The sequence below is a fragment of the Felis catus genome, chromosome A1, assembly GCF_018350175.1.
Source record: "Felis catus isolate Fca126 chromosome A1, F.catus_Fca126_mat1.0, whole genome shotgun sequence".
NCBI lineage: Eukaryota > Metazoa > Chordata > Mammalia > Carnivora > Felidae > Felis > Felis catus.
Genome location: NC_058368.1, coordinates 37,810,488 through 37,831,341, shown reverse-complemented (window position 1 = coordinate 37,831,341; position 20,854 = coordinate 37,810,488). Strand labels below are relative to the sequence as shown.

Here is a 20,854-nt window from a genome sequence, read left to right as displayed (position 1 = left end):
TCTCTTCTTATAAGGACACCAGTCATGTTAAATTAGGGCCCACCCTAATGACCTCGTTTTAACTCAGTTATTTCTTTGAAGATCCATCTCCAAATTCAGTCATATTCTGAGGTACTAGGGGCTAGGACTTTAACATATGAATTTCTAAAAATTTAGCTCATAACAATATTTTCAATTAAAAAATATATATATAGATATATAAAATCAGTGATATTATGCATCATAAATATTAGGCTGGATTATAGATGTACCATCAAAGTAGTGTGAACACCTACTTAATGGGAAAGTTCTATGTCCTACTTAATGGGAAAGTTCTATGTCTAATGAAAATAGATTATTTTGCTTATCAGCAGAAGCTCCTATAGCAATATCATACTTTGCTTTTCTACGCCCATTTTGGTAAATGCCTTCTTCACTCAAGAATCTCTTCCAAAAGAAGGATTAAATTATAAGCATTTCATATACAGTATGAAAAAGATAAATGTAGATTTATATATATTTTGGTATGTTAAGCCATTTTGAAGATATGGGGGAAAATCACATGACAGAGAGATAAAATCATATAAAAGGAACTAAATATTGCAATGTGCATGTGATACGCCATAACTATTTTAAGTTGTTAACCTAACACTGCGGTATCTATCGATACTGCAATGACCAGCTGTGAAAAAAAACATGATCTTGTATTCCGCTTTTATTCCTCTTTGCAGGCTGGTGCCGCTGCTGTCAGATGTTCTGCCTGTAACTGAGATGTATGGTGTGCAGCTCTTACTGATACCTAAGGGCATTTTCAAAGTAACCATGCAAAACACAATCATCAAAAACAACTGGCATCCCAACTGCAGAAGACTGTGTCTGTATAAGGACCTGTTCTAAGCACCTACATACCGCCTTTGAGGAGCAGTTTTCTCTGGTGATTTTAAAGTAGATATACAACAAATTTATCAGGAACACTGAAGCAGATTATATCATTATAGAGAGAGAAAGTTAGTGGTTTTGCTACCTACCATGTCAATTCATCTGTCAATTCATCTATCAATTCATCAGGAGATCTCTAACAGGGTTTTAGAAAGGAAGCACATTTTCACCAGATCCCATTAATTTAAAATGACCGGCAGCATAGATTGCAAAGATAAAATGCTAAAGTCCAAAAAGGAGAAATTTGATTTTTAAATTAAAGTTCTGGAATTTGTCTGAGGCGTATTATAAGATCTATTACCTTTGGGGGTTCAGTTATACTTGGTTGCTTCAGTCACCACAAATTCATCAGCATCACAGAGAATCATAAAATAGGAAGAAGAAGTAGAATCATCAGTCACTGGGCTACTGGATAAGAATACAACTTTCCAGACTCTGGAGGTGTGTGTATATTTACTTATACCATATATATTCTATATATATTCAATATACATTTACTTACATGTATTTCACATCAAGGATGATCTCTTCTGCATCGGGGCAAAAAACCTATTGTAAAGAAAATCAATGTAAATTAAAAATGTGATTAAGGTAAAAGCCAAAAGAAATTAGTTTGGGAGACTATTTATTCTTATGAAAAAATCAGTGCAGATTGTCCCATTATCCTCAGCTGTGTGATGAATAGTTGCACGAATTTATTATATAGTTTGCTCTCTTAAGACATGAGCATTACACGACAAAGTTGATTACTGATATCTAAAGTAGCATTGTGTGTGTTTTTCCTTAGGTCGTGATACTTCTGCTGTAATATTGCAATATTCGGCATTGTCTAGAGAGCTCTTCGTAACAGCAGCCACTTACTTCATTACTTTACTCCCTTGGGTACTTAATAGAATTCAAACCTTACTGCCCCTCATTTACAATTTTGTTACCATTTGGTACTAATCTACTTTTTAAAAAGTTCATTTATTTATTCTGAGAGAGAGAGAGGGAAAGGGAAAGGGAAAGGGAAAGGGAAAGGGAAAGGGGAAGGGGAAGGGGAAGGGGAAGGGGAAGGGGAAGGGGAAGAGAGAGAGAGAGAGAGAGAGAAAGAGAGAGAGAAAGAGAAAGAGAAAGAGAAAGAGAAAGAGAAAGAGAAAGAGAAAGAGAAAGAGAAAGAGAAAGAGAAAGGGAAAGAGAAAGAGAATCCCAAGCAGGCTCCACACTGTTGGTGCAGAGACTGACGCAAGGGCTTGAACTCACGAACCGTGAGATCATGACCTGAGCTGAAACCAAGAGTCAGATACTTAACTGACTGAGCCACCCAGGATCCCTGGCACTAATTTACTTTTTAAAATGATATAAAGTTAGTACAAATCCCAGATGCAAGTAGTAAAAGAAAAATTTGAAAATCGCAACCTGAAGAGAGAACCCATAATCATATAGCTCCTCATAAATTATTCAAATATACAGCTATTTTCAAATTTGCTCTGGCACTTAAAGTTTCATATGATTTAAATATAGTTCTGTCATATTCTATTTCCTATTATTTAATGTAGCATTTAAGTGACATTTGAAAGTGTTTTATAAAATTACATCTAGCCACATATATTTCATAAAGTTACATAGGTTTTATTAATGTATTGACTTATAAGGATTTCAAATCTCAAAAAAGTTCATAGATTTGACCAATATTAAATAGCTAGTAAAAAAGTCTACTTGTCTGGTCCTTGAAGACACATCTTTTGGTATCGTCCCTTCCCTAACACCCATTTCGTGTACAAACACTGTGAATAGTTTGTCTACAGGGACTGGCTCTACATTCCCCAATTATAACTCAATTTGTTGCAATAAGGCTTTCATCTCTGACCTGCAATGACTTTCCTCTCATGAAGATCACTTTTAACATGTTTGTAGTTATATTAAAAACTAATTATCTAAATAATTGTACATCTTTGCACATTTGACACTGTTGATAACTCCTCTTCCCTGGTCTGTATGTTACTAACAAACTCCTTAATTTTCTTTCTTAAACCTGACCCATCTTTCTTACTCTTCTTACTGGCTTTATCTTCTGCTCTTTGAAGAATGCTGTATCTGAGTGCTGGCTTTTATCTCTTCCTTCTACATATTCTCCCTGAAAATTTTATTTTTTTTCAAGGCCTTCAATTTCTATGTGCTCAGGACCCATAATCTATATGTAGAGTTCAGAATGCCCTCTCAACGTCCATACTTTATTTTTAAATCAGATTTTAACACAAAAATTTTAAGAACGCATTTCTTTTGTAGTGTACTATGTCTAATACACACGCATATAAATCATATATGTGCATCTCAGTGTCTTTGCAGAGTGAACACAGATTGTAACCACAACTCACATCAGGAAATGGATTATTATAGTGTCCCCAAACTCTTCAAGCCCTTTTCCAGTTGCCACTCAACTCATGCAGAAAGGCAATGCTTATTCTGACTTTTATTACCATGTATTTAGTTAATTAATTCAATAGGTAATTAATTAGTTAGCTAATTATTTAATTCAAGTTTTAATTAATTCAAGATCATTTTTATTGGAAAAGGACACATAAATTGTCTCTGAGTTAGAGCCATTATTTGTGTATCTACTGTCAATGTTGATTTCTGTATCTTTCCATGCAAATGTGCATACATTTCTGTTGGAATATATCTAAATATGGAGTTGATAGGTTATAATGTATGTGTATCTTCACAATTACAAGGTACTGACAAAGGCCTTTCAAAGTTTTCGCAAGTTACATGGTCTCAACACAAACATGGAACTTTTCATTCATTCCTCACCCTTGCTAGTAATTTGGTGCTTTCTTTTCCATTTACCATTCTGCTATGTGTGCAGTGGCACATATCTGTGGTTGCAATTTTCAATTGCATAATAAATTTTGATGTCAAATACTTTTTTAGATGTTTGCAGAATATTTGGATTTACTCCTTTGTGAAATACATCAAGTTTAAAAAAATGAAATTTCCTCCTAGAACTAATAAGCAAATATAGCAAGTTGGCAGGATACAAATTTAATATAAAAAGTCAATTGCTTTATTATACACTTGCAATGAATAAAATTTAAAACAAAAACACAATTCTATTTATATTATCACCCCCCCAAAAATGAAATAGCTATAATGTTAACAAAATATGTACAAGACCAACATGAGGAAAACAACAAATCTGATAACCAAAATCAAAGAAGAACTAAATAAATGGAGAGATATTCCAGATTCATAGAGGGAAAGACTCAATACTGTCAAAATGCCAGTGCTCCCCCAACATGATCTACAGATTCAATGCAATTCTGATCAAAATCCCAGCAAAATCTTTTGTGGTTATAAACAAGCTGATTCTACAGTTTATATGGAGAGGAAAAAAAACAATGATAGCCAATATAATATTGAAGGGGAAGAATAAAGCTTGAGGAATGATGCTACTCCAAGATTTACTATGTAGCTATAGTAACAAAGACAGTGTGGTATTGGTGAAAGAAAGGAGAAACAGATCAATGGAATGGAATGGAGAGCCAAAAAAGAGACCCACACAAACTAATCTTTGATGAAAAAGCAAAAACAACACACTGGAGCAAAGACAGTCTCTTTAACAAATGATGCTGGAACAACTAGATATCCATAAGCAAAAAATACTGTCTAGACAGCAACTTACACCCTTCAAAAAATTAACATGTATCACAGATCGAAATATAAAATGCAAAACTCTAAACTCCTAAAAGACAACATAGGAGAAAACCCAGATGACCTTGGGTACTGTAATGACTTTGGATAGAACACCAGAAACATGATCCATGAAAGAAACAATTGGTAAGTTGGAATTCATTAAAATGAAAAATTTTTGTTCTCTTAAAGACAATTTCAAAAGAATAAGATGACAAGCCAGTTTAGGATAAATATTTATAAAAGACAAATTTGATAAAGGACTATTATCCAAAATATACAAAGAACTCTTGAAGCTCATCACCAAGAAAAAGTGATTTAAAAAATGGCCAAAGACCTTAACAGAAACTTCAAAAAGAAAATATATAGATGGCAAATAAGAATACAAAAATACAGGTATGCGTCAGGGATTCTGCAGATTCAGTTCCAGACCATTGCAATAAAGTGATTATCAAATTAGGCAAGTCAAATGAATTTTTTGTTTTCTCACTGCATGTACAAGTTATGTTTAATGCTATACTATAAGCTATTAAGTGCACAGCAGCATTATGTCTAAAAAAAACAATGTACATACTGTGGGGTGCCTGGGTGACTGTCGGTTAAGCATCTGACTTCAGCTCAGCTCATGATCTCACGATCTGTGAGACGGAGCCTTGCATCAGGCTCTGTGCTGACAACTCAGAGCCTGGAGCCTGTTTCAGACTCTGTGTCTCCCTCTCTCTCTGCCCCTCCCCCACTCACACTCTCTCTCCTCTCTCTCTCTCTCTCTCTCTCTCTCTCTCTCTCTCTCTCTCTCAAAAATAAACATAAAAAAACTAAAAAAAAACCCAACAACAACAACAACAATGTACATACCTTAATTAAAAATACTCTAGGGGTGCCTGGGTGGCTCAGTTGGCTAAGCATCCAGCTCTTGATTTCAGCTCAGGTCATGATGTCACAGTTGTGGGATCAAGCCCCACATTGGGCTCCATGCTGAACAGGAGCCTGCTTGAGATACTCTCACCCTTTCTCTCTGCCCCTCTCCCCTGGCCCTGTTCCCTCTCACTTGTAATAAATAAACATTTAAAAAAACACTCACTTGGTAAAAAAAAAAAAAATACTAACCATCACCTGAACTTTCAGTGAGTTGTAATCTTTTTGCTGGTGGGGTCTTGCCTTGACACTGATGGCTGCTACTGACCTGGGGGCGGGGGGGGGGGGCGGTGGCTGCTGAAGATTAGGGTGGTGGCTGTGGCCATTTCTTAAAATAAGACAAAAATGAAGTCTGCCATATCAATTGAAACTTCCTTTCACAAACAATTCCTCTGCAGCATGTGTTGCTGCCTCATATCATTTTACCCAAAGTAGAACTTCTTTCAAAATTGGAGTCAATCCTCTCAAACCTTGCCTCTGCTTTGCAATTAAGTTTACATATTTTTTAAATCCCTTCTTGTCATTTCTATAGTCTTCACAGCATCTTCACTAGAAGTAGTTTCCATCTCAAAAAACCACCTTCTTTACTTTTCCATATGAAGTAACTTCCCATCCATTATAAAGTTTGATCATGAGATAACAGTCATTCCGTCCCATCTTCAGGCTCAACTTTTAGTTCCCTTGCTAGTTCCATCATATCTTCAATTACTTCTTCAACTGAAGTTGAATCCATCAACTTCATCCACAAGGGTTGGAATCAACTTCTTTCAAATTCCTGTTTACATTGATATTTTGACCTCTTCCCACGAATCATGAATGTCCTTAATGGCATTTGGTACGGTGTGTCCTTTCCAGAAGGTTTTACGTTTACTTTGCCCAAATCCATCAGAGGAATCACTGTCTGTGCCAAAATAGTTTTTCAAAATGTATTTATTAAATAATAAGACTTCAAAAATGAATTTGTCCTGGGGCACCTAAGTAGCTCAGTCTCCCAAACAGGCTCTGAGGCATCAGTGCAGACCCCAAAGGGGGGCTCGATCTCACAAACTGTGAGATTATGACCTGAGCTGAAATCAAGAGTTGGACACTTAACCAACTGAACCACCCAGGCAACCCAGCGTCTTCTTCTAATAGCAGGATGTTTCATCTATGCCGAAAATCAGTTGTTAAGTGCAGCCACCTGCATTAGCTAAATCTTCTGGATAACTTGCTGCAGCTTCTGCATCAACACTTGCTGCTTTACCTTGTATTTTTATGCTATGGAGATGGCTTCTTTCCTTACACCTCATAAATCAACCTCTGCTAGCTTCAAACTCTTCTTCTGCAGCTTCTTCTCTCAGCCTTTATAGAAACAAATAGAGTTATGGTCTTGCTCTGGATTAGGTTTTGGCATTGGGGAATATTGTGTCCGGTTTGATCTTCTATCCAGATCACTAAAACTTTCTCCATCAGCAATAAGGCTGTTTCACTTTCTTATTATTTGTGTGTTCACTGGGGTAGCACTTTTAATTTCCTTCAAAACCTTTTCTGATGCATCCATAATTCGGCTAACTGGCACAAGGAGCCTAGCTTTTGCCCTATCTTGGGTTTTGATACACCTTCCTCACTAAGCTTAAGTGATTTCTAGCTTTTAATTTCAGGTGAGAGATGCGTGACTTTTCATTTCATTTGAACGCTTAGGTGCTATTTTAAGGTTATTAACTGGCCTAATTTCAATACTGTTGCATCTCCAGAAACAGGAAGGACTGAGGAAAGGGAGTTGGGGGAACCGTTCATCGGTGGGGTAGTCAGAACACACACAATTTGTATCCATTAAGTTTGTCATCTTGAATGAACATGTTTCAATGGCTCCCCAAAACAGTCACATTAGTGACACCAAAGAACACTGATCACAAATCACCATAATATAATAATAATGAAAAAGTTTGAAATACTGTAAGAATTACCAAAATGTGACACAGACACAGAGAGGAAGCAAGTGCGACTGGAAAAATGGTTATCAACAAACTTGCATGAAGCAGGGCTGCTACAGAACTTCAATCTGTAAAAACTGCTATACCTGCAAGATGTAATAGACGGAACACAATAAGTGCACTTGTATGCTCCGCATCATATGTCATCTGAGAAACGCAAATCAAAACAACAAGATACCACTGCACAACTATTAGAATGGCCCAGATCTGGAACACTGACAACACTGAGTGCTGCTGAGGCTATCAAATCAAGCAAGAACTCTCATTCACTGCTCGTGGAAATGCGAAATGGTACAGACAGTTTTGAAAGACAGTTTGGCCACTTCTTATATAACAAAAAATATCCTTACCATATAATCCACCAATCACATTCACTGACATTTGCCTAAAGGCGCAAATACCTTATGTCCACGTAAAAACCTGCAAGTGGATGTTAATAGGTGGTTTATTTGTAAATGCCAGAACTTGGAAGCAAACAAAAATGTCCTTCAGTAAGTAGATGGATTAATAACATGAATAAAAAGACAAAAAGGAAACTTAAATGCATTATTACTAAATAAAAGAAGCTATCTAAAAAGACCATATACTGGATGATTCCTTAATGGCATCTGGAAAAGACAAAACTACAGAGTAAGTAGAAAGATCAGTGCTCACCAGGAGTTGGGGACTGTAGTAAAAATGAAAAGACAGAGTATAGAGAACTTACAGGGCAGTGAAACCAATCCATATGATACTATATTGATAGATACACGTCATTACACATTTGTCCGAACGCTCAAAATGTACATCAAGAATGACCATAATGTAAATTACGAACTTTGAGTACTTATGATGTGTCAATGTAGATTCATCAATCGTAACAAATAAACCACTCTGGTGGAAGATGTTGATTATGGGGAAGCTATACGTATCTGGGGGCAAGGGGTACATGGGAACTCTGTCCTTCTCAATTTTCCTATAAACCTAAAATTTCCCTAAGAATATCATCTTTAAATATGGATATTCATTTTCAAATGAACTATTTGTCTTGAATATGATTAGATGACATCTACACCCATTTTTTTAGCATCTATGAATGCATTAGGATGTAATAACACAGCATGAATTTATTCCTTCCACTTGTCCAATTTCCAGATATTCCTTTAAATTCATTAATCATAACAGTACTTTTATACAGAAACATGATTCACTCTTGCATGTTATTTCAAAGATCATTTTTAATACTATGCTATGAAATGAATGAGTCAGGCAAAAATCAGGCTATATAAGGTTATTTTTTTGTTTTTCCTGTTACAACTTTATTTATATTATACAGATCATGAGCCATGATGTGAAAATGTCAATAACACCTAAGTTGCTAAACTGGGTCACAAGGAGTGAGAAGTTGTCATGGTATTTTTGGATCAAATTAAACATTGCCTGTTCTCTTCTTTTAAGTAACTTAGAAGACCTCAAAACACCTTCATGTGTGTTTTTCCTCCTAAAACCCATTTCTTGTTATGTCTTCCACAAGATAATTAGAGACAGATGCCACTTTTCAGGCAGCCATGTCCCCAAATCAATGTGCTTTTTTTAAGAATAGATAAATAAAAATTAATAAGTGAACTATAATAAGGTAGTAATTAAAGAGAAACTCTGACTTCAAAAAAGCTGAATTCCTTTTTTACCTTTATAACTTTAATACTGTCTTCACAAATACTCTCATTTCTAACTACCAGGCCAGTATATTATATTTTAAGGTCATGACTATATATAATGTGACTCCCCCTCCTCAGGAAAAAAAAAAGACAAAACAAAACAAAACATGTCATGAGAAATAAATAGCAAAAATTACTATGGGACGGGATTTCTAAATGCATAGTCAATTCAAATAAAAATTCTTCCAAAATGTAGCACAGCAGCTGCTGCCATTACTCTCGTTGACTGCCAAACTGGTCATTTGGAGCATATCAAGATGGCCAAAATAGGCACTTGTGATGGGTTTTGAGTTCCATTCCTTGGATTTTGTCCATGCTCCAGAATTACAAGCAGTGTAAACCAACATCAGAAAATAGCAATACAATGATAAAAATTTTAAAAAAAGGAAAAAGAAGAAAAGAATTAATGTTCAAAGTCAAAGTTGCATTTTGTTTTATCTTCTAAGAGATGAATCACTGCTACTGATTTGAAGCTTGAGGCTGCCTGGATTACTCACATGGCACTTCCTCCTCAGTTTCTAGAAGTTATTTGTCACGGCACTCACTTTGACAGTTGGGCTAAATCTCATCATGGCCTTGTTAAAACACCAGAGAGTATAATATTCTGAACTTGGAATTTCTGGGGTCACGTTACTTTGCTTCTTAATTGAACACTTTGCTGTTTTTGATTCCATCTAATAGAGAATGAAATAATCAGAAATTAGTGATTACAGGAAATTCATATTGATGAGCTCTCTAAAGGGATTGTGGCATGAGCCTGTGAAGTTACAACCCTTTCATATGCCTGGATGACAGAAATTTGATGGATTTCTGACAGAAGCTAGGAGTAGCCATTTCATAAATGACTGAGGTTCTTCTGGATACATTCCTCCAAACTTTGGTACAGAGCTTCATGTTTTACCTTCTCCACGTCATAAGAAAGTGTAAGCCAAGATTTAGCCTGGCCATAATTGGGAGAAACTTAGTGTCAAACATATTAATTTCCCCTTTTTCAGATTATCTTACCATAGAGGATTTATCTTCCACTGCATTTAACTACTTTATTGAGGTCTTCTTAATGAAGGAAAAAAGGAAAGAAAGGAGAAAGGATGTAGAGAAGATCAGTTAGATATTACTCAAGTTCTATACGAAAGATGGTAAAAACTGAATTAGAGTCATGTCAAAAACAATGGAGAGAGCGCCAAATTTTTATAAAATTTACAAATAGCTGACATAATTAAGGCAATAATTTTATATGTAATATAAAACAGATAACTCTCAAAATCATTTGAGATTTAGAAACCAAGAGTGAGATGATTTTCATAAAAAAGTATGAAAGGAAGCAATTTTCAGTAAAAATGTAGGATTTCATTTTATACAAGTTGTCATATCTTAAAAATGGAGCACCCGAAATAGGGTTTATTTTCATCTCAATGACCCTGTCCTTGTCTTTTCCTTTAGTGCTAATACCTGGAAATTGTTTCTAATCAGTTTTATTATAGACTTAAGAAGAAAATCATCAAGAACGACTATGAGGGGCGCCTGAGGGCTCAGACAGAGAAGCATCTGACTTCAACTCAGGTTGTGATCTCACAGCTTATGAGTTTGAGCCTCAAGTAGGGCTCCATGCTGACAGCTCAAAGCCTGGAACCTGCTTCAGATTCTGTGTCTCCATCTCTCTCTGCAACCTCTCTCTCTCAAAAATAAATTAAAAACATTAAAAAAAAAAGGACTATGAAAAAGTGAATAGTAAGTACCATTTGCCTATGTTTCATGAGTCTTGTCATTCGAGAAGTTCCTCATTTGTCAGGCTGCTGAAAATGATATTCTTAGGACAAGTATATTTTTCTTTTCTAGTAAGTTAAATTAGCAACACTCTGTACCATTATTTTATCACTGAATTAGATTTTTATTTAGTGAATGACAATTGCAATTCTTATTATGTTTCAATTAAAAATTTATTTTAAATATTTCATGGGGGCACCTAGGTAGCACAGTCAAGTGTCATCTGATTTCGGCTCAGATCATGATTTATTGTTTGTGGGTTCAAGCCCCGCATCGGGCTCTGTGCTGACAGCCTGGAGACTGCTTGGGATTCTCTCTCTCTCCGCCCCTCCCTTGCTTGAGCTCTGTCTCTCTCAAAATAAATCAATAAACACTTTTTTAAAGCAAAAGTTACTAAAAAGAATTATTGCATGGACACTTTTTATTTCATAAATTTCATGCCTATAAATACATACATAGACTCTATGACATTATTTCTCATGATCAACTATGACAATAAAATTAATGATGGTTTTTTTCAGCTTTATTGAGGTATAATTGACAAAACTGTGTATACTTAGTAAATCTTAAGTACACAGCATAGTAGTATTAACTACCCTCATCACACTGTATTTAGGATACCCAGAGCATGTTCCTCTTATAATTGAGGTATCTCTTGGCACTGGGCTGTTCCAGCTGGGAGGGCTGATGAGGGCAAAGTGAAACTGTTCCTCCTACCTTCTTTTTTTTTTTTTTAATTTTTTTTCAACTTTTTAAATTTATTTTTGGGACAGAGAGAGACAGAGCATGAACGGGGGGAGGGGCAGAGAGAAAGGGAGACACAGAATTGGAAACAGGCTCCAGGCTCTGAGCCATCAGCCCAGAGCCTGACACGGGGCTCGAACTCCCAGACCGCGAGATCCTGACCTGGCTGAAGTCGGACGCTTAACCGACTGCGCCACCCAGGCGCCCGACCTCCTACCTTCTTAAATGTGTCTAGTCTCAGATTTTTTTTTCCTCCAACCATGTGTTGAAAATTCTCTACTGGACTCCCGGACTTCCAAAAAAGGCACTCTTGTCAATGAGTGATATCAAAATTGAGGGGAAGATGGTAGAAAACACCTGATATTTTGCTGTTGCCACTCCCTAATGATGAAGAATGATGACATCCTATGAAAAACAGCACCTTTTATTTATTTAGAAATAAATCAATGAGAAATAAGAACTTTACAAGTTCAAGCAATAAGGCTTAAAAGAGTCTAATAAAATTCAACAGCATGCAGTGAACTATATAAAACTCACCTGTTTATATTTAGTGAATCCAGTATTTCCTATGATTTGTCTGTACATTTCTCCTCATACATTTGTAAGCAACAGATTGCCATCATTGTCTATATGTTTCTAACTTTTCCACCTTTTCACAGATATTTGTGTTATCTTCCCAAAGTTTACACTGATTTTTATGTAGTTCTTTTCTCTCACTCTCATGGCCTTTCTCCTTCATCCTGTGCCTTCTACATTTCTTAGTCATTTAACCTCTTTATATAGATTTGGAGCATAAATCTGTTTGCAATGGGGGAGGATTCATGAGTAGTGACTTCAAAGAGAAAAAGAGACAAACATTTCAGATGTAATTTCTAAATATATATATATTTAGAATATATATATTATATATTAGAATATATATATTCTATTATATATACCATATATATATTATATATGTATATTTTATATATATATATATATATATATATATATATATATATATATATATCCTTCTAAAGATGGACCAAAGAAGAGAGGAAAATGAGTCCATTTTAATAAGCATACTGTGGGCCAAAAATACAGAATATAAATAAAAATTTAAAGCACAAATTACTGCTTCATCTTCCTCATATCTAGCAGCATTATGACACTTAAGTTTTTATTTAACATTTTCTGTGTTTAAAGAAAAATGCAACTCTGAAAGAGATAGCAGTGATGCATGAGATGGTTATTCAGGCTACCCAACCCCCTCTGTGGCTTTTTAAGCCATAAGCAAATGGAAAACAAACATGCTGCTGGCATATTAGAAAACCATGGAACTTTGACAAAACTAACAAGAAAAAGAAAATTGGAATGTGAAGACTGTGCTGGTGGGCAGCTTAAGCATCACAAAAGTTTGGCAACCCATGATGGGACCTGTTGAGAGACTGTTTGCTCCAAAGCCTGCAGATGAGATGCTGGAAGACTGGCAGAGGTTGGCAAAAAGCTGTTACTATTTGACTCTGACGCTCCCGCAAAAGTGCTTCTTCTTAAGAGATGCAGAGACGGGACTCTGACAAGTACGGGTTTCTGATAACTTTCAGATAATGCTACTGAAATGGGTAACAATTTACAGAACTCTAACAGAGACACTGATGGATTGATAAAGCTGCTAACAGTAGATCAAGATCAACATGAACTAATTACATGGGACTGAACGAATTCATGTGGAGGTATTTTCGTTTGAAACACTGCTGGTTTTTTAATGCTTTGTATTTCCAGATACCAGGAAACCTTTTTTCTCTTATCTATGACTTACAGCAATTTGATAAGTTATACCATTGTAACCAGAATTTAAACAATTACATTTTCTCCCCACCCGATCTCTTCAGAATTTGGAAACGCACACTGAATATTCTTATTTCCATGGTGATATAGCAATTTGCATTAAGTTCAATAAATATATGTTCTCTGTGTAACAGAACACAATTGGAGACACGGGTTATATCATTAAGATTTTGACTGGAATATCTTATTTGTGAGTGATGTACATTGAATCAAACATGACCAGTTTTAAGGAACTAAGGTTGACTTAAAGATACAATAAAGACCCTTGGAAATACGTCCTGGTGCCTTGCTTATAGTACTCCCATCAGCCTTACCTAGTGAGTAAAGAAGGTCACTTCCTGCCAGGTACAATAAACTGGATGTCTTGGTGACTTTGACAAGAAAGGAATTTATCCAAATCTACAAGTATTATAGGCACATTCTCATGGGGAGTCCTTGGCTTGGCTTCCCAGCCTTAAGGGGCTATTAAATGTCCAATGTGAGATTCCTTATGAAAAGTTCCAGCAAAGTAGACTTAAAAAGAATCCATGTTGTTGATCATTGTTCTTGCCGCACTTATATAAATAATTGTGCCAAGTTTAATGAGCCTAGATTTACTTTGGTAACAAATTATTCTTATTGTGATTATCTTTGGTAGAAATGAGGGTGATTATATAGAGAAAAATATTAAGTTTTAATAGAAAATATAGTACACCTTTGTGGGTCTAAAAAAAGTTAATTATTCAAGTCTTCAGCACAAATCTGATTCTTCTATGATCTTTCCCATCTCGGCAAATAGCAACTTGATCCTTTAGGTTACTCAGGTCAAAACAACTTAGTCTTGAGAACTGAGAGAGAGACTTTTTAAAAATGTTCCAATTTGTAAGGAATTATTCTTGCTATAAATTCTAAATGATTCTCTTCAATTTCACTGCTACCCATCACTATTTTAAAATATAATAATGGCCAAGTGCTATCAATAAAATCAATTATACAAAAATGTGTATAATAAAAGGTAGGCTTTGAAAGATGGATGGATAGAAGGACAGATGGATGGATAGATATATCACCATCTATAATGATTTATCTCTCCATCTAGCTATCCATCTCTCCCCAGGTGATTGCAACTGACATGAAAGGTTGATGATGTAACTATGTTAGATCATTTTGTACTAGGCCTCTGATTTCACATCCAAGCAATTATCCTTTCATCAACTTTTTGCTTTTACCACATTGATCTTCATGGATTTGATACTGTTTTTGATGCTATTATAAAGGGAATTATTTTCTATTTCAGGTATTTTGTTGTTAATGTATAGAAATACAATTGATTTTCATATTTTGCAACTTTATTGAATTCATTTCTTAGTTCTAACATTTTTACTATGTCTTTACAGTTTATTTTATATAAAATCATGTCATGTGCAATCAAAGACAATTTTATTCTTCCTTTCTAATTTGGATGCATTTTATTTATTTTTCTTGGCCAATTGCTCTGGGTAGGATTTTCAGTATTATTACGAATAGGAAGAGTGATAGTGGGCACTCTTGTTTCTGATTTTGGAGCAAGACTTTCAACGTTTCACCATTAAGTATGATGTTAGCTGTGGGTTTTTCATATATGGCTTTCATTATATACTGTTACTTGATTTTAGTAATAAAAAAGCATGATCTTCACAAAGCTACATCATGGAATACAAAGAATTATGTTATTATGTTATCACTGATAAGAGCAACACATCCAAAACTAAATATTGCAGAAGACATGTTTCAAAATTTGTTCAGTGAATAAGTTAAATAAAATTAATTTAAAAATGAATTACACTGTTTCCATTATTCCCTCACTCTTTAAATAACAAATGTTTCCTGGATACCTTTAAGTTCAGATCATAAACAATAGAAGGTGGTACTCTAATAACAATGGATTCTTTTATTTATTTTTTTACATTAATTTATTTTAAAAAAATTTTTTAATGTTTATTTAATTTTGAGACAGAGAGAGACAGAGCATGGATGGGGGAGGGTCAGAGAGAGGGAGACACAGAATCTGAAGCAGGCTCCAGGCTCTGAGCTGTCAGCACAGACGCTGATGCGGGGATCAAACTCACAGACTGTGAGATCATGACCTGAGCCAAAGTCAGACGCCCAACCGACTGAGCCACCCAGGCGCCCTTAAATTATTTTTTTAATTTACACCCAAGTTAGTTAGCAGATAGTGCAACAGTGATTTCAGGGTAGCTTCCTTAGTGCCCCTTACCAATTTAGACCACCCCCCTTCCCACAAACCCTCCAGTACCCTCAGTTTGTTCTCCATATTTATGAGTCTCTTATGTTTTGTCCCCCTTCCTGTTTTTATATTATTTTTGTTTCCCTTCACTTATGTTCATCTGTTTTGTCTCCTAAAGTCCTCATAGGAGGGAAGTCATGATACTTGCCTTCTCTAATTTCACTTAGCATAATACCCTCTAGTACCATCCACGTACTTGCAAATGGCAAGATTTCTTTTTTTTTTTGATTGCTGAGTAATACTCCATTGTGTGTGTTTGTGTGTGTGTGTGTGTGTGTGTGTGTGTGTGTGTGTGTGTGTGTACACACACACACCACATCTTCTTTATCCATTCATCCATCGAGGGACATTTGGGCTCTTTCCATACTTTGGCTACTGTTGATAGTGTTGCTATAAACATGGGGGTGCATGTGTCCTTTCAAAACAGCACACCTGTATCCTGTGGATAAACACCTAGTGGTGCAATTGCTGGGTCGTAGGGTAGTTCTATTTTTAGTTTTTTGAGGAACCTCCATACTGTTTTCCAGAGTGGCTGCACCAACTTGCATTGCCACCAACAATGCAAAAGAGATCCTCTTTCTCTGCATCCTCAGCAACATCTGTTGTTGCCTGAGTTGTTACTGTTAGCCATTCTGACAGGTGTAAGGTGGTATCTCATTGTGGTTTTGATTTGTATTTCCCTGATGATGAGTGATGTGGAGCAGTTTTTCATGTGTTGGTTGGCCATCTGGATGTCTTCTTTGAAGACGTGTCTAGTCATGTCTTTTGCCCATTTCTTCACTGGATTATTTGTGTTTTGGGTGTTGAGTTTGACAAGTTCTTTGTACATTTTGGATACTAACCCTTTATCTGATATGTCATTTGCAAATATCTTCTCCATTCCATAGGTTGCCTTTTAGTTTTGCTGATTGTTTCCTTCGCTGTGCAGAAGCTTTTTATTTTGATGAGTTCTCAGTAGTTCATTTTGGCTTTTGTTTCTCTTGCCTCCAGAGACGTGTTGAGTAAGAAGTTGCTGCAGCCAAGATCAAAGAGGTTTTTGCCTGCTTTCTCCTCTACTATTTTGATGGCTTCCTGTCTTACATTGAGGTCTTTCATCCATTTTGAGTTTATTTTTGTGTATGGTGGAAGAAAGTGGTCCAGGTTCATTCTTCTGCATGTCACTGTCCAGTTTTCCCAACACCACTTGCTGAAGAGACTGTCTTTATTCCATTGGATATTCCTTCCTGCTTTGTCAAAGATTAGTTGGCCATACACTTGTGGGTCCATTTCTCTATTCTGTTCCACTGATCTGAGGGTTTTTGTGCCAGTACCATACTGTCTTGATGATTACAGCTTTGTAGTACAGCTTGAAGTCTGGGATTGTGATGCCTCCAGCTTCGGTTTTCTTTTTCAAGATGGTTTGGCTATTCATGGGAAGAATAGGAAAAGAATGGGAAAGAAACATAAAGTTTCTGTTTCAAAACAGAAAACACAAGTAGGTTTTTGAATTTCAAAATGTATTATTTCAAACATGTTTTATTCCACAATTATAAACTAAATATTATATTCTAAATTTAGAGTAAAAATTTTATAGCTTTAAACCTATCATTTTAGTTTTTCTTCCTACTCAAAGTTCCATTACATCTTACATTTATATTTTACCTTTGACTCCAATTACAGTGAATATACCACTAGAAACTCCTTAATCTGTGATATGTTACCACATCTGAGCGTAAACTCTTCAAGGGAAAGTGTCACAATAATAGATCCTGTGGTTACAAACTGCATTATCGTTCACAGTTTTCAGTACAGATTTTAGTGTCTCAAAAGATATTTTGGTACCACTCAGAATTCTGATAACAGATCAAAGCCCAGCAACTAACTCAAAGAGCATATTGGTATAAATTAAGTCATTCTCTATCTGAAAGATGACATAAATTAGTGGTTATCTAAAATTTCAATCCAATTTTACATAAAATAATAGGAAAATGAACCAATTTCCCAGAAAGATAAGTCAGAACCCATAGCAGCTTACTAAATACTAGAACTTTATTGCTGGCTCTGTATTATAACTTATAAAATGTGTGAATTTTACATTACAAATAGTGCATCCTTTAAAAGTAAAATTAATGCTCTAAGAAGATATTATACATTTATCCTTGTCTTTCTTGCTCTCTGGACACAATACTGTGTAATTAAATGAAACAACAACAAAATCTAGTTTGATGAGCAAGTGGATTTGTAAGCAGTTATTACATTATACCAAAGTTTTACAGCAAACCTATCAAAACTAGAACTTTGCTGGCACTGTGGTAACATGAAAACAGTTGGGGATTTCTAATAAAAGGAAATACGTTGCTCTTAAAGTGGGTAAGGCATTTTTCTAAGTACAACATCTGTATTTAGATGTGTAATCTTCAGGAAAGCTCTGTAACTTAGCTATTATTATTATCTTGGTTTTGTAGGTGGGGAAATAGCACCAATATCCTAAAGTCACACAGCGAGGAGGTACCAGAACCAGAATTTGAACCCTGGGAATTCCCTTCAAAAATGTGTTCTCAAACAGTATGCTAGGCTGGTCCTTTTGAGGTTGTCCTATTATAACCCTAACATTTTGTCTTAGTCTGTTTGGAATGTCGTAACAAGCTACCAGAAATCGGGCAACTTCTAAAGAACAGAAATTTATTTCTCACAACTCTGAAAGTTGACAGTGCAATATTAGGGTGTCAGCATGGTCTGGTTCTGGTGAAGGCCCTCTTCTGAGTCACAGACAGCCAATATGTCACTGCGTCCTCACACTGTTGATAGACATAACAGAGCTCTCGTAAGCCTCTTTAATAAGGACACAAATCCCACTCATGAAGGCTCTACCCACACGAACTAAGCACTTTGCAAAGGCCCCACCTCTATAATACCATCACTTTGGGGGTTAGGATATCACATATGAATTTGGGGAGTGCACAAACATTCCGACCATGGCACATTTTTAAGTAAGTTACTTCAATTTTTTTTTTTTTTTTGTCATTTCTCAGTTTCCTGATCTGTAAAACAGGGCAGTAATGACTACATTTCAGTCTTATTGAGGGAATTCTTATACGTGTGTATAGCAAGATTAGTAGATTAGTAAAGTATATATGTACCGTATACACTGTGATTATTACATTTTTGTCTTTGACTCTACTGCTGCCACCATTTTTTTTTTAAATAAAGAAATGTTGAACTACCAATTCCCATATGTAAGTTAGTACACATTCTTACGGTTTCTTTCTCTAAAGTTTCAAGATACCCTTATGGTTCAACTGTGTCGACTTCAAAGCTTCTCACGTGTCAGACTAAAAAAACATAAAATATGACATTTTTAATAAATTTGGAGACCACAAATGCATATTATAATGTACAATCATTTGGTTCACTGTCCAAAGGTTTTCAAGGACGCCTTTGAAATTCAAGTTCAAAATGTTTGCCACAGCTAAAGGCTTTTGAAAAATAACTACTGTTTAGGAACGTTCTCTGCTTCAAGAATTATTTTTCAGCAAACACATCAAGAAAACAAATATTACGTATAATTTTGCAGATAGCTACACATTTCAAAGGATGATGACATCTGTGTATAGGTCTGCAAAATGAGTTGATACAGCATTTTTCTTTTCAGTCAATCCTGATTAAATAATTACTAAACATTATCACTGTCATCTTCTTTTACTCTGAAAGTTGGTACTATAAAATTGTATCATTTTTGGTGAAAATGGTATATTATCTGCTTCACTAAATGCTACACTTAGTAAAATGTGAAACACTTTAAACTGCCTTATTGGATATTTGCCTAAAAAACTAAAAACACACAGTATGCATGGTTATTTTTTTAATAAATTTTCTTTATTTGCTGAGAGAAGAGAGTGAATGCGTGGGAGGCGTAGAGAGACAAGGAGTGAGAAAGTATCCCAAGAAGGCTCCGCACTGTCAGCAACAGCTCAACACAGGACTTGAACTCACAAATAGTGAGATCATGACATGAGCCGAAATCAAGAGTAGAATGCTTCACCTACTGGGCCACACAGTTTCTTGCTCCCTTTCTTAATGGTACTAACTCCAGAGTGGCCGTATTGGCCATAATGATTTACTGAGTTGGATAAATAACTTAGGTTTTTCCAAACAGAAGGCATGCCGTTTTATTTATACTATTATTTACTAGGGATATGATGAAATGTATTAACTCTCTTTAACTGTCTTAGGAGTATGAAGTTATGAAGCGAAGGACTATTTCAGCCTTAAAACTTCCCAAGATCCTCCTGGATCAAGAATGAGGTCATTATTACATCATAGGAAGAGAGAGAGAGAGAGAGAGAGAGAGAGAGAGAGAGAGAGAGAGAGAGAGAAAGAGAGAGAAAGGGAGGGAGGGAGGGAGGGAGGGAGGGAGGGAGGGAGGGAGAGAGAGAGAGAAAGGAGAACAGATATGAGAAAGAAGTTCTGGCAACTCCTTTTGCATTCTGGATCAAGCCTCAAACTGATACCTAAGTCATCTCAGGTCTCCCAAATTAATGAATTAATAGAGTCCCATTTAAAACAGTTTGAGTTAGCTTCACATCATGTACAGCCAAAGCAAATCATAAAATATCAGATAAGTATTCTATGATATTATTTCTCCCTGGTAAAGAATTGAAATTACCTTGGACAGAGTCTTTTGTTCAGATGCTAAACATCAGAGGATTAAGGAAATGGCTTATAAACTGAATTACTTGACAAAAAAAATCCCCCCACCCCAAAATTAGATTTGAGGCCTTTCTTATTATAGAACTACCAATAGTAAATTAAAACAATGAGATGCCTCATTTATACTTTTGGTAATTTGTGAAAAGACTCTAACAAGGCAAAATGGGAAAACAGGTCTAATGGTCCCATTAGGTGCTTTTGTAGATATATTGTTAAAAAATAATGTCTGGATTTATAAGCATTACTAGTGATATGTTAGTAGCACTATATATCTGTATGAATCAGGAAAATGGTTCATAATTCCACTAGGGAATGCTGAGATAACATTAAACATACCATGTTCCAAAAGATGGTTTACTCAGAATTCCAACCCACTACAAAATAAAGAT

General features: G+C 35.6%; 1 long non-coding RNA gene across 1 annotated transcript in view; it reads right to left on the bottom strand.

Annotated features, from left to right (window-relative positions):
• Positions 1-20,854, bottom strand: part of LOC123384385 — a 205,137-nt gene that overhangs the window by 71,722 nt on the left and 112,561 nt on the right. The window contains exon 2 of the long non-coding RNA XR_006595411.1: positions 1,421-1,467. This is a non-coding gene — a long non-coding RNA (uncharacterized LOC123384385). The remainder of the gene's footprint in view (positions 1-1,420; positions 1,468-20,854) is intronic.